This window comes from Bos taurus, chromosome 4 (genome assembly GCF_002263795.3).
Source record: "Bos taurus isolate L1 Dominette 01449 registration number 42190680 breed Hereford chromosome 4, ARS-UCD2.0, whole genome shotgun sequence".
NCBI classification, from domain to species: domain Eukaryota; kingdom Metazoa; phylum Chordata; class Mammalia; order Artiodactyla; family Bovidae; genus Bos; species Bos taurus.
Window position 1 is genome coordinate 77,518,023 of NC_037331.1, and position 12,938 is coordinate 77,530,960.

Genomic DNA, 12,938 nt, shown 5'->3' on the forward strand with positions numbered 1-12,938 from the left:
TGCTAAAAGAAATTAGCTGCCAATCTAGATTATATACTATCCAGTAAAAATGTTCTTCAAAATTGGAAGTAAAATACAGCCATTTTTATAAAAAACACTAAGATCATCAGCTGACCTACATTAAAGGAAATTTGAAAAGGAATTCTTTACGTAGCTAGAAAAATAATCCCAGATAAAATTGTGAGAATGTCTGTAGGGATGCAGAAGAATAAAGGGATTAATATGTGGCTAGATATAAATAGGAACTGTATATAACAATAAAAATGATGTCTTCTAAATTTAAATATTTATAGATATAGAATTAAAATATATACGATAATAGCACAAAAGAAGAGAGGGAGTAAATAGCACAAAAAAAGAGATGGAATGAAAATATGCTAAAGTTCTAGCATTGAGTGGGAATTCATGAAAGTACCTGGCTTTAATAAATCAAGAATTAATATTATAATCTCTAGATTAGCAATGAAAATAATAGAAAAAGAATGAAAAACAAATTCATGGCGGGGAGGGAATGGGATAATAAAAAAACTCAAAAGAAGTAAGAACAGAAAGCAAAGGATCATAAAGTAAGAAAAGACAAATAGAAAACACATAGTAAGATGATATGTTTAAACAAACTGAAGTTGTTTTTTTAAAACTGCAGTTACTGCAAACTTGAATGGAATTTGATATACCCTAGATTAAAAGACAAAGGTTGTAGACAGGATATAGTTGTTTGTGCTTCAATAAGACACCTTAACTAGAAAGTTACAGAAAGGTTGAAATTAAAAGGATAGAAAGATTTATGCCATATAAATAGGAGCTAATAGAAAATTGGTGTAGTTATGCATATATTAGACAAAGTAGATTTTTAAGGCAAGAGGCATTACTAGAGATAAAGGGCAACATTTCTTAATGATGAAAGGATCAATCTGTGAGTAAGTTATAAAAATTCTAAATTTGTATGGTCTTAAAAATATAGCATTGAAATATACAAAGCAAAATGACAGAACTAAAAGGAGAAATAAATCAGAACCTGAGATTTTTAACACACTCTATGTGATAGCAATATCTATCTGTGTGATGTGATAGACAAGCACATAAAAAACAAAGAAACATTTTTAGCAGTTTGAACAACACAATGAACAAACAACATAATCGACGTAAATAAAACACTGCAGGCTATACATCCTTTTGGTGCAAGAACATTTATTATGTACTGGATCATGAAGCACATTTCAACAGTTTCGAAGAACTGACGTTCTACAGAGTACTATGTTCTGTGATCATAGTGGAATTAAGCAAGAAACCAAACATCACCTATTGGTTTGGCATACAACTAAGACCACAACTGAAAGCTCTATAAAATCACAAATGCTTGGAAACCTCATTTATGGTGATAGAAATCAGAAGAGGGGTTGATTTCAGGGTGGAGGAGATTGAAAAGAAGCAAAACAAGATTTTCTGGGGTGATGAAATAACCTAGTTTTACTCTGGCTTGCATGGATATATGCATTATTTAAATTACCCTTTATTTTTTATAAAAACTTCTGTTATACAGAAATTTTCAAACTGATGGAAAAACATGGCCTCAAAAATATTAAACAAAATTAATTTAAGCGATATATGAAAATATACATCATATCAGAGTAGATTTTATCCCAGGACAATTCAGGGTGCTTCACTCCATGTTCAGATTAGAGGAGGAAAGACATTCCATTAACTTAATAAATACTGGAAAATATTTTATAATGTTTAATACCCATTCATGGTTAATTTTTTTTTAATTGAGCAACCTCAAATAAAAAAGAATATCCTAAGCTTAATAAGACATGTCTCAAAACTTGCAGGAGCATTATAACTGAAGTCAGGGGTACAATGATGACGCCTGCTCTTGTGACTCCTACTTAATGTTGCAGGAAGACCAGACTGGTTCTTGTTGGAAAGGAAGAGTGAAAATGGTCCAAGGGAAAAGGTAACATTGTTGAATATACACAGTTCAAGGACATTTCTAGACTACCCAGAAGAATCAACTGGAAAATATGAAAATTAAAAATTAGAAAAAGGTGATGAAATATAGTAAAAATAAATACCAGCTTTCATAAATAAAAACAATATAAGGAAGGAGGATATAGGGAATTTTCTACTTGCAATAGAAGGAAAAATAAAACATGCAGAAACAACCCTAACAAAAAAGCATAAAGCATACATTTTACTTTATAGCTATATAGAACACAATTATTCTAGGACACATAAAAGTAGACAAATAGAAATACATAGCATGTTTTTCAATGAAGAGTTTAGATTCTGTAATTCTTTGTTAATCAATCAACATATTTAACAAAATTCTAATAAATCACCAAATGATTTATTTTGGAATTTATTAAAATTGTCCTAAAGCTTATCATGAAGAATTTTCAAATGTGAATAGCTAGGAAAATTTTGGAAAAGACGATTTGTAAGATGAGAATGGTTCTAATAGACACTAAAATATATTATGAAATAAGACAGCTCAGTATAATAGATGCATAGTTTTGAGTTATTCTATATACAAAAATGAAACAGGTCCAAAAATATAAATCATTAATTAAATTGATTATAAAATAAATTACTTAAATATAAAAGGACTACAATCTGGAAATAAATTGTATATAATGATTAACTGATTTCTATAGGAGAAATAATTTCTAAAGCCATGGGAAGAAACCTCAAAGGAAACTATTTGACTACCTAAAAATTCAAATTCTTGCATATATTTTAAAAATTATATACAAAACAAAAAGGCAGACAAATTGGGAAAAGTTTTACTGGCAAAAAAATGGAACCCCACTAATCAATTTATATTTCTTTGATTTCTAGCAAATTTGAACATTTCATATGAGTTTACTAAATTTATCCACTTAAAACAAAAATTACACCCTAGTATATAAAGAACATATAAACCAATAAGCAATATGGCAACACTATGTTAGAAAGAGATCCAAGAAAATAAAAAGTAATTTTTAAAGGGATAAATACAGCAAACTCATATGAAATGTTCAAATTTGCTAGAAATCAAAAAAATATAAATTAACAATTGGGGCTCAATTTTTGCCAGTAAATTAGCAAAACATTTTAACATAATTCGACATGGAACAACAGACTGGTTCCAAATAGGAAAAGGAGTACGTCAAGGCTGTATATTGCCACCCTGCTTGTTTAACTTCTATGCAGAGTACATCATGAGAAATGCTGGGCTGGAAGAAGCACAAGCTGGAATCAAGATTGCCTGGAGAAATATCAGTAACCTCAGATATGTAGATGACACCACCCTTATGGCAGAAAGTGAAGAGGAACTAAAAAGCCTCTTGATAAAAGTGAAAGAGGAGAGTGAAAAAGTTGGCTTAAAGCTCAACATTCAGAAAACGAAGATCATGGCATCTGGTCCCATTACTTCATGGGAAATAGATGGGGAAACAGTGGTAGACTTTATATTTTTGGGCTCCAAACTCACTGCAGATGGTGATTGTAGCCATGAAATTAAAAGACGCTTACTCCTTGGAAGGAAAGTTATGACCAACCTAGATAGCATATTCAAAAGCAGAGACATTACTTTGCTAACAAAGGTCCGTCTAGTCAAGGCTATGGTTTTTCCAGTGGTCATGTATGGATGTGAGAGTTGGACTGTGAAGAAAGCTGAGTGCCGAAGAATTGATGCTTTTGAACTGTGGTGTTGGAGAAGACTCTTCAGAGTCCCTTGGACTGCAAGGAGATCCAACCAGTCCATTCTGAAGGAGATCAGTCCTGGGTGTTCATTGGAAGGACTGATGCTAAAGCTGAAACTTCAATACTTTGGCCACCTCATGTGAAGAGTTGACTCACTGGAAAAGACCCTGATACTGGGAAAGATTGAAGGCGGGAGGAGAAGGGGAAGACAGAGGATAAGATGGTTGAATGGCATCACTGACTTGATGGACCTGAGTTTAAGCAAGCTCCGGGCGTTGATGATAGGGAAGCCTGACGTGCTACAGTCCATGGGGTTGAAAAGAGTCGGACACGACTGAGTGACTGAACTGAACTGAATAATACTGCACTATTGTCTTGCAGGTCAGTTCAGTTCAGTCACTCAGTCGTGTCCAACTCTTTGCAACCCTATGGACTGCCGCACGCCAGGCTTCCCTGTCCATCACCAACGCCTGGAGCTTGCTCAAACTCATGTCCATCAAGTTTGTGATGCCATCTAGCCATCTCATCCTCTGTCGTCCCCTTCTCCTCCTTGCAATGACAATTCATTAATTATTTCCTACAGGGAGACATTCAGAGTGTTGCATATTCAGTTCAACCACATTTATTTACCAGTATTTATGGAGGTCCACTTTACACATACTGCTGCTGCTGCTAAGTCACTTCAGTCGTGTCTGACTCTGTGTGACCCCATAGATGGCAGCCCACCAGGCTCCCCCATCCCTGGGATTCTCCAGGCAAGAACACTGGAGTGGGTTGCCATTTCCTTCTCCAATGCGTGAAAGTGAAAAGTGAAAAGTGAAAGTCAAGTCGTTCAGTCGTGTTCGACTCTTAGCGACCCCATGGACTGCAGCCCACCAGGCTCCTTCGTCCATGGGATTTTCCAGGCAAGAGTACTGGAGTGGGGTGCCACTGCCTTCTCTGTATACATACTGAGATACAGAAATAAATGATTTCTGTCCTCTCTAGGAAAATAGAAAATTATACACTTAGAATGCAAATCGATATAGCTGTCTTGCAATGACAGCTATAAAAAAAGAATGATTCAAAATTGTTTCTATTATATAGTATATATTTTTAAAGTGCATTGAAAACAGGTGATGTTATTACACTCAAATAGTGATTCTTTTTGAGTTATCTATCGTTGAGCAATTTTCTTTTATATTTTGTATTTTCCAAATGTCTTTGATTGGTTATATATTGATTCTATACTTGAGTGAAAATTTTTAAGCCTTATTTTTAAAATAAATATTCCATAGTTGAGCCATCCAGGCATGAAATATGGTTATTTTAAACAGAGTTCATACATACCCGGATGCTCCCTGTCTTTCCATCTACTGATGGGGGATTAAGTCACATTCTCTTTCTTCTACTTCAAATTAAAGCTTGTTGTATGTCTAAACTTTGGTTATTTTTAAAATACCATAGCACTGTCTGGGAAATTACATGTAGGTTATATAGATTTAAGCTCTTTGAGGATGCATATGCCTTTGAGATCAGCATTTCAAATAAGTAACCTTTGATACCTCCTATCAAAGAAAGATTGACTTGTACTTCTCATGTGGGTGCCAAAATTATATAGCATTTCGGTCAAATGTATGGCCATTTTTCAGTATTTAGCTGAGGAAGAATCACCTCACAGGATCATCTCTTCTCTCTTTTCCTTGGCCATTTAGCCTTTCTAAATAAAGTCTACATTTGAGAGAATCACAGTTATTCTGCCAGAGTTATATAAATTATATAAGATAACTTTGGAGAGCAGATAAACTCACACACATTTGAGGATCTGAGAGATTTGAAAGCACATGGATCTGAGAGAACAGAAATGAAGCACAATGTCACAATGTCATTCAACAGCTGTTTGGTCAATGTTGTGGAATCTAATGAAATCATCAGCTAGTGAAATTCCAGCTGAGCTAGTTCAAGTTCTAAAAGATGATGCTGTTAAAGTGCTGCATGCACTATGCCAGCAAATTTGGAAAACTCAGCAGTTTTCTTGTCCACAGAACAGGAAAAGGTCAGTTTTCATTTCAATCCCAAAGAAAGGCAATGCCAAAGAATGTTAAAACTACTGCACCAATTGCACTCATCTCACACACTAGCAAAGTAATGCTCAAAATTCTCCAAGCGAGGATTCAACAATACGTGAACTGAGAACTTCCAGATGTTCAAGGTGGATTTAGAAAAGGCAGAGGAACCAGAGATCAAACTGCCAACATCCACTGGATCATAGAAAAAGCAAGAGTTCTAGAAAAACATCTACTTTATTGGCTATGACAAAGCCTTTAACTGTGTGGATCACAACAAACTGTGGAAAATTCTTCAAGAGATGGGAATACCAGACCACCTTACCTGCCTCCTGAGAAATCTGTATGCAGGTCAAGAAGCAACAGTTAGAACTGGACAGGGAATAACCAAATTGGGAAAGGAGTACGTCAAGGCTGTATATTGTCACCCTGCTTATTTAACTTATATGCAGAGTACATCATGCAAAATGCCAGGCTGAATGAAGCAGAAGTTGCGATCAAGATTGCAGGGAGAAATATCAATAACCTCAGATATGCATATAACACCACCCTATGGCAGAAAGCCAAGAGGCACTGAAGAGTGTCTTGATGAAAGTGAAAGAGGAGAGTGAAAAAGTTGACTTAAAACTCAACATTCAAAAAATGAAGATCATGGCATCCGGCCCCATCACTTCATGGCAAATAGATGGGGAAACAATGGAAACAGTGACAGACTTTATTTTGGGGGGGCTCCAAAATCACTGTAGATGGTGACTGCAGCCATGAAATTAAAAGATGCTTGTTCCTTGGAAGAAAAGTTATGACCAACCTAGACAGCATATTAAAAAGCAGAGACATTACTTTGCCAACAAAGGTCCATCTAGTCAAAGCTTTGGTTTTTCCAGTAGTCATATAGAGATGTAAGAGTTGGACTATAAAGAAAGCTGAGCGCCGAAGAATTCATGCTTTTGAACTGTGGTGCTGGAGGAGACTCTTGAGAGTCCCTTGGACTGCAAGGAGATCCAACCAGTCCATCCTAAAGGAGATCAGTCCTGAGTATTCACTGGAAGGACTGATGCTGAAGCTGAAACTCCAATACTTTCACCATCTGATGCTAAGAACTGACTCCTTGGAAAAGACCCTGATGCTGGGAAAGATTGAAGGCGGGAAGAAAAGGGGAAAACAGAGGATGAGATGGTTGATGGCATCACTGACTCGATGGACCTGAGTTTGAGCAAGCTCTGGGAGTTGTTGACGGACAGGGAAGCCTGATGTACTGCAGTCCATGGGGTCACAAAGAGGCAGACACGACTGAGTGATTGAACTGAACTGAATTGAACATGCTTTGAATATTGGTAAAGGAGCAAGTCAATTCCCAAATGAAAACTTTCTATATGACTTCTGAGGTGTTCATTGATTAAGAAAATTAAACACTTTAGAATATGAAGAAGAACATATGTGTATGTATAACTGAATCAGTTTGCTGTATAGCAGAAATTAACACATTGTAAATCAACTATATTTCAATAAAGAAAAATAAAATAAACATCTGAAAAATAAAATAGTTGACCAATTAAAAAGAAAGAAAATTAAACATCTTAATATGTGTAGATAAGCTAATGAAAAGCAAAAGAAATATATTCATGAACTGGATGAAATTGTCTGTAATTCTATGTTTTATAAAGTAAACTCTAAAAGGGACGTGTCAGCTCAAGACAGAAGATGTGGATCCACTTCAGATTGGTTGAAAATGTAATATAACTGGTATTTTACTGACTGTAATTGAATTTTTGAATTCAATTCAAAAGTTTTGAATTATTATTATTCTGCAAAATACATAATAGATTGATGGAAAGCTTTGAGCAAGAGGCAACAGCATCATCAAAAGAGCCTCCCTGTCTCAGGAAGAATCAGCAGCATAGGAGCCTAGATCCTGTCTCCTCACTTCTCCTTTAAACACTCATGAAGAAGATGCCTAGAGGAAATAACCACATGAGCTCTAGAAAATAAACGGAGAAAAAAACAATCATATAATGGACTCCAGGATTAGTTTCTATAATTTACAGTTCTGAGGTCTGAGGACACAGATAGAAAACAAGATTAATTAGATTAATTAGCATGCGTACAAAATAATTTCTGATGATCTCTTGGGAAATGAAAGTCAAGGCCAGCCTTTTATAGTCTGCAAAGACTCTGGAAACACAGAAGTAATTGTTGTGAAATGGCGGGACATAGGAATGCTTTCATTCCTAAATTCTGTTTGCTATGCAGATAAGGTTGTTTAGCCAGAAATTATATTTATTAAATCCCTAAGGTATTCTATGGAGAAGGCAGTGGCACCCCACTCGGGTACTCTTGCCTGGAAAATTCCGTGGGCGGAGGAGCCTGGTAGGCTGCAGTCCGTGGGGTCACTAAGAGTCGGGCACGACTGAGCGACTTCACTTTCACTTTTCACGTTCATGCACTGGGGAAGGAAATGGCAACCCACTCCAGTGTTCCTGCCTGGAGAATCCCAGGGACGGGGGAGCCTGGTGGGCTGCAGTCTATGGGGTCGCACAGAGTCGGGCACGACTGAAGTGACTTAGTAGTAGTAAGGTATTCTAGGCAGTGTTTAAAAAATTTTACCTGTACTTTCTTGAGGCCTCAGAATACATCGTCTTGATCTGTAGATAAAAACATAATCCCAATAAAAATCCCAATGAATTATCTTGTGGATATTGACAGACTAACAGATTTAAAGTTCATATGGAGATGCAAAAGACTGAGAATAGCTAACACAATGTTGCAGGAAAGCAACAAAGTCAGAGGACTGACACTACCCGATTTTAAGACTTAAACTGTTAATATAAAGTGACAACAATCAAGATAGTGTGGTATTGGTGATATTAGCAAGACGGTTCCCAGACCACATTTCCCAGGATCCAGGAGGGAGGCTGTGAGACCTCAGTGCAGCCCAAGACTAAGGAGGACAACCTGGAGAAGGCAGGCTGGTGCACACTGGCTGGCCTGGTGACTGTGGCCCCAGCTGCGAAGCAGAAGCAGCCCTGTTGCTCTGTGGACTTGGCTTTAACTTTCACTTATTCACCCTTCATTTATTTATTTGTCCTATCTTTATATAGTTCTGAGTTCCTGACCTATATTATTTTCCTTTCATCTAAAGTATTTCATTTAACATTTCTTTCACGGCCGTCTACCGGTGATAAGTTTCCTGTTTTCTCTGAGAATTTTTTTTCCTCCATTTTTTTCTTTTTCTTTGACCTCACCCTGTGGCATGAGGGATCTTAGTTCCCCAATGAGGGACTGAATCCACACTTCCTACATTGGAAAGTGGAGTCTTAACCACTGGACCACCAGAGAAGTCCCCCTCTCACTTTTGAAGGATAATTTGCAGTGTACAGAATTCTAGGTTAGTGGATTTTTTTTCTCTTAACATTTCAGACATTTCACTCCACTCTCTTAATTTCTGAGAAGTTGGACATAATTACTATCTTTGTTCCTCTATAGGTAAGGTCTCCTCCCACCCCTCCTAGGCTACTTTCAGGATCTTTTATCTTTGATTTTCTGTAATTTCAAAATGATATGCCAAAGCGGTTTTTTTTTTTTTTTTTGCATTTCCCTTGCTTTGGTTCTCTGAACCTCTTGGATCTGTGGTCTGGACTGATATGAAATTGGGGGAAATTTTCAGTCATCACTGTTTCACGTATGTCTTCTGTTGCTTTTTCCCCTCTGTTTCTGGTATTCCCATTATTTATACATTACGTCTTTTTGAGTTGTCCCAAAGATCTTGGATATTGTTTAGTATTTTTTGGTCTTTGTTCTCTTTGTTTTTCAGTTTTCAGGGTTACTACTGAGAGATCCTCAACTTCAGAGATTCTTTCCTCAGCCATGTCTAGTCTACTAATAAGCCCATTCCTCGTTTCTGTTACACTGTGTTTTATCTTTCTCAGCATTTCTTTCTCATTCTTAGGAATTCTACTCTCTTCTCACATGGCTCATCTGTTCTTGAGTGCTGTCTACTTTATCCATTTGACCCTTAGTATAATAGTCATAGTGTTTTTTAATTCCCATTCTGGTAATTTCTACACCCTTGCTATGTCTGGTTCTAATGCTTGCTTTGTCTCTTCAAATAGTGTTGCTGTTGTTTGCCTCTTGGTAAGCCTAGTGATGTTTTTCTTAATAACAAGAAATGAGGGGCTGTGTAGAAGGAAGTGCTGTAAATGGGCCTTTAGTCACATGATGGTGAGGGGGGAGGGGAAGCCCTCTACAGGCCCATGATCAGGTCTCAGTCTTTTACTGAGCCTTTGCTTCTGGACTGTGAACTTCACAAGTGTTGCTCCATTTTTTCCCTCCCTCCTTAAGTGGGAGAGTATTACCAGAGTGTGCTGCAGTTTGGTATTTCCCTTTTCTGAAGTCAGTTAGGCTTTGGTAATACCCCAGCCGGTTAGGGTCTGTTTGGCTAATTTCCCCTGTGGGCTGGACTTGTTAAAAAGAACAAAGTGCTCTGGCATGTTTCAAAATGGTTCCTTTTCCCCTCCCCCTGCCAGAAGCTTGAGGGTATTTTTCTCTGATAATTACTGTGGGAACCTGGTTAAACTCCTGGAAGGAAGTCTCACAAGACCCTGGGGACCTCCCTATGACTAAATCCTCCTGGAGTTTTTAACTCTCAGACTTGTTCACATTGAGTTTCCTCCTACGGCACTGGCTCCTGTGGCAATTTCTGAGTCTTTTCTCTGATCAATCACTACTCCCAATATTTGCCCGACTGTCTTTCCAATCTTGGGGCCACAGTTGGCTTCGTGTCTTTCTCTCTCTCATGGATCCAAGAAGTGTTGAATTTTCAGCCTGTCTTTGCTTTTTCTGAGTCATCAGGACGAAGTGATGACTTATAAGCTCCTTACATGAGGAACTGGAAACTGAAAGTCTTATTAATTTTTTTACTCCCTGTATGAATTCATTCATTTATTCAAGAAAATATCCAGTGATTAATTAATTAATGAACTGAATGAATTCATTACATTGATATTTAGCCAGAACTGTTTCAGGCTTTGGTGCTATAAGGGTAAGCAAAACAAGTTTTCCTGGAGCTTCCATTCTTATGGAGAAGATACAATAAACAGAGATATAAGGTTGAGAGAAGTATGAAAAAGCATGAAACAAGAAAATGAGATTGGGAGGGATTGGGCACTGTGCTTCAGAAATGTTGAGTATAAAAGTCTCTCTGAGAAGATGACAGATGTGGAGAGACCTGATGGAGAGAGAGAGAGTACCTTGCAGACATGAAGGAGGAGAGCATTTCAAGCAGAGCAAATCATGACTGCAAAGGCTCTCAGGTGAAAACGTGTTTGGGTGTGTGGCTGGGAGAGAGAGGTAAGAGGTAAGCAAGGTAGCCAGAGGCATATCATGTAGGGATTTATATACTGATGAGAAACCATTGGAGGGCTTGAACTGGAGGGTGATGTGATTTAACACATGTTTTATAAGGCTTATTCTGGCTACAGGGTGGCGAATAGACTGTAGCGTGCTGAATTGGATCCAGAAAGGAGACTATGACAATAACACAAATGGGAAATCACTGTGGGCTGGACTAAGGGAGGTGGCAATGGAACTGGTGAAAAGAAATGGATATTCTTTCCAGGTAGGTCCCACTGGAACTGCTGGTGGATTAGATGAAGAGCTTGAGAGAAGGAATATTTCTGCCGTTTCTCTGAGTCGTGGATCAGGTATGTGGGTAATTCCATCACGAGAGGGACTAATACTTTTGCCAAGGACCAATGTTCTTGCTGTGGCTTCCAGTTTGTTCTCACGGGTTTCAGTTCATCCCTGTGAGCTTCCTTTTCCTCCCCTGCTGCAGATCTGGCTTCTCTTCCTGATTCAGACCAACCGTTGGCTGTAAAAGCTTCCAGAGATTTATTTACCAGCTCCAAGAGCTGTGTAAGGTCCATCCCTATAATAAAGTCCTTATTCTGTATCACTCAGAGTGACTGCTTCCCTGATTAAAACCTTAATTGATACAGTTTGATCTGTTTATCAGCCCACTGAATAGAGATATTCATGAACCAGTTGGATATAAAATGTAAGAGATATATTAGTGATATCCATGATTTGTGGCTATCTAGTCTTTTTTTTTATTCAGTTCAGTTCAGTCACTCAGTCGTGTCTGACTCTTTGCGACCCCATGAATCGCAGCACACCAGGCTTCCCTGTCCATCACCAACTCCCAGAGTTCACTCAGACTCACGTCCATCGAGTCAGTGATGCCATCCAGCCATCTCATCCTCTGTCGTCCCCTTTTCCTCCTGCCCCCGATCCCTCCCAGCATCAGTATCCTATAATAAATAACTTTTAAAACTATTGTCTTCTAATTGCATTGCATTGTGTTCAAAGAATGTAGGAGTATGACTTCTTTGGCATTCATTGAGTTGTTCGTAGTCTTTATTTAGGAACAGTCTTTTGTACTTGGGAAGAACGCATATTTTCTGGATAAAAGATTTTATGGGTATCCACACAATAGGTAGGATATGGATTATCCATAAAATCCTTAAGAACTCTTAAAAATGAAGAGAACAAAATTGCAGGTAAATATTGTTGGGGAGTAAGAAGGTCATTACATATTTGTAAAATAAATAAGCCACCAAGGAGACCCAACCATCATTAACTTATATATGCATAATACACAGACTCAAAATAAATGAAGCTTACTGAATTACAAATTCAAAGAATTTCGATTTATAAATTATTTCTAAAATGGACCAAAACAAATAACAAATCAAATCACATTTATGTGTGTGTGCGTGTTTCTAGACCAAGGAAACAAACTCTACTTCTTATAACAAAAACAGATTTGAATGACATTGAATAAGCACTTACACGTCAACTTTTTGGGGCTCAGCATTCGCAGGGTAGAAGTTGAGAGTTCTTATCTCAACCTAATAGTTTAATCTACAAAATAAAAATCAACTGGGATTTCCCTGGTGGTCCAGCGGCTAAGACTCCTTACTCCCGATGCAGGGGGCCCAGGTTCGACCCCTGATCAGAGAACTAGATCCCACATGCTGCAACTAAGACCCGGCACAACCAAATAAATATTTTTAAAACATTAACTGAGCAATATTTGCTTTTATCATACAATTATGGCAAAACTACATTTTATAAACATATGAAGAATATAGATTCACTTAGTTTAGAAGCAATATCTGTCAAATATTGTGAGGTGATACCCATTTTCCTACA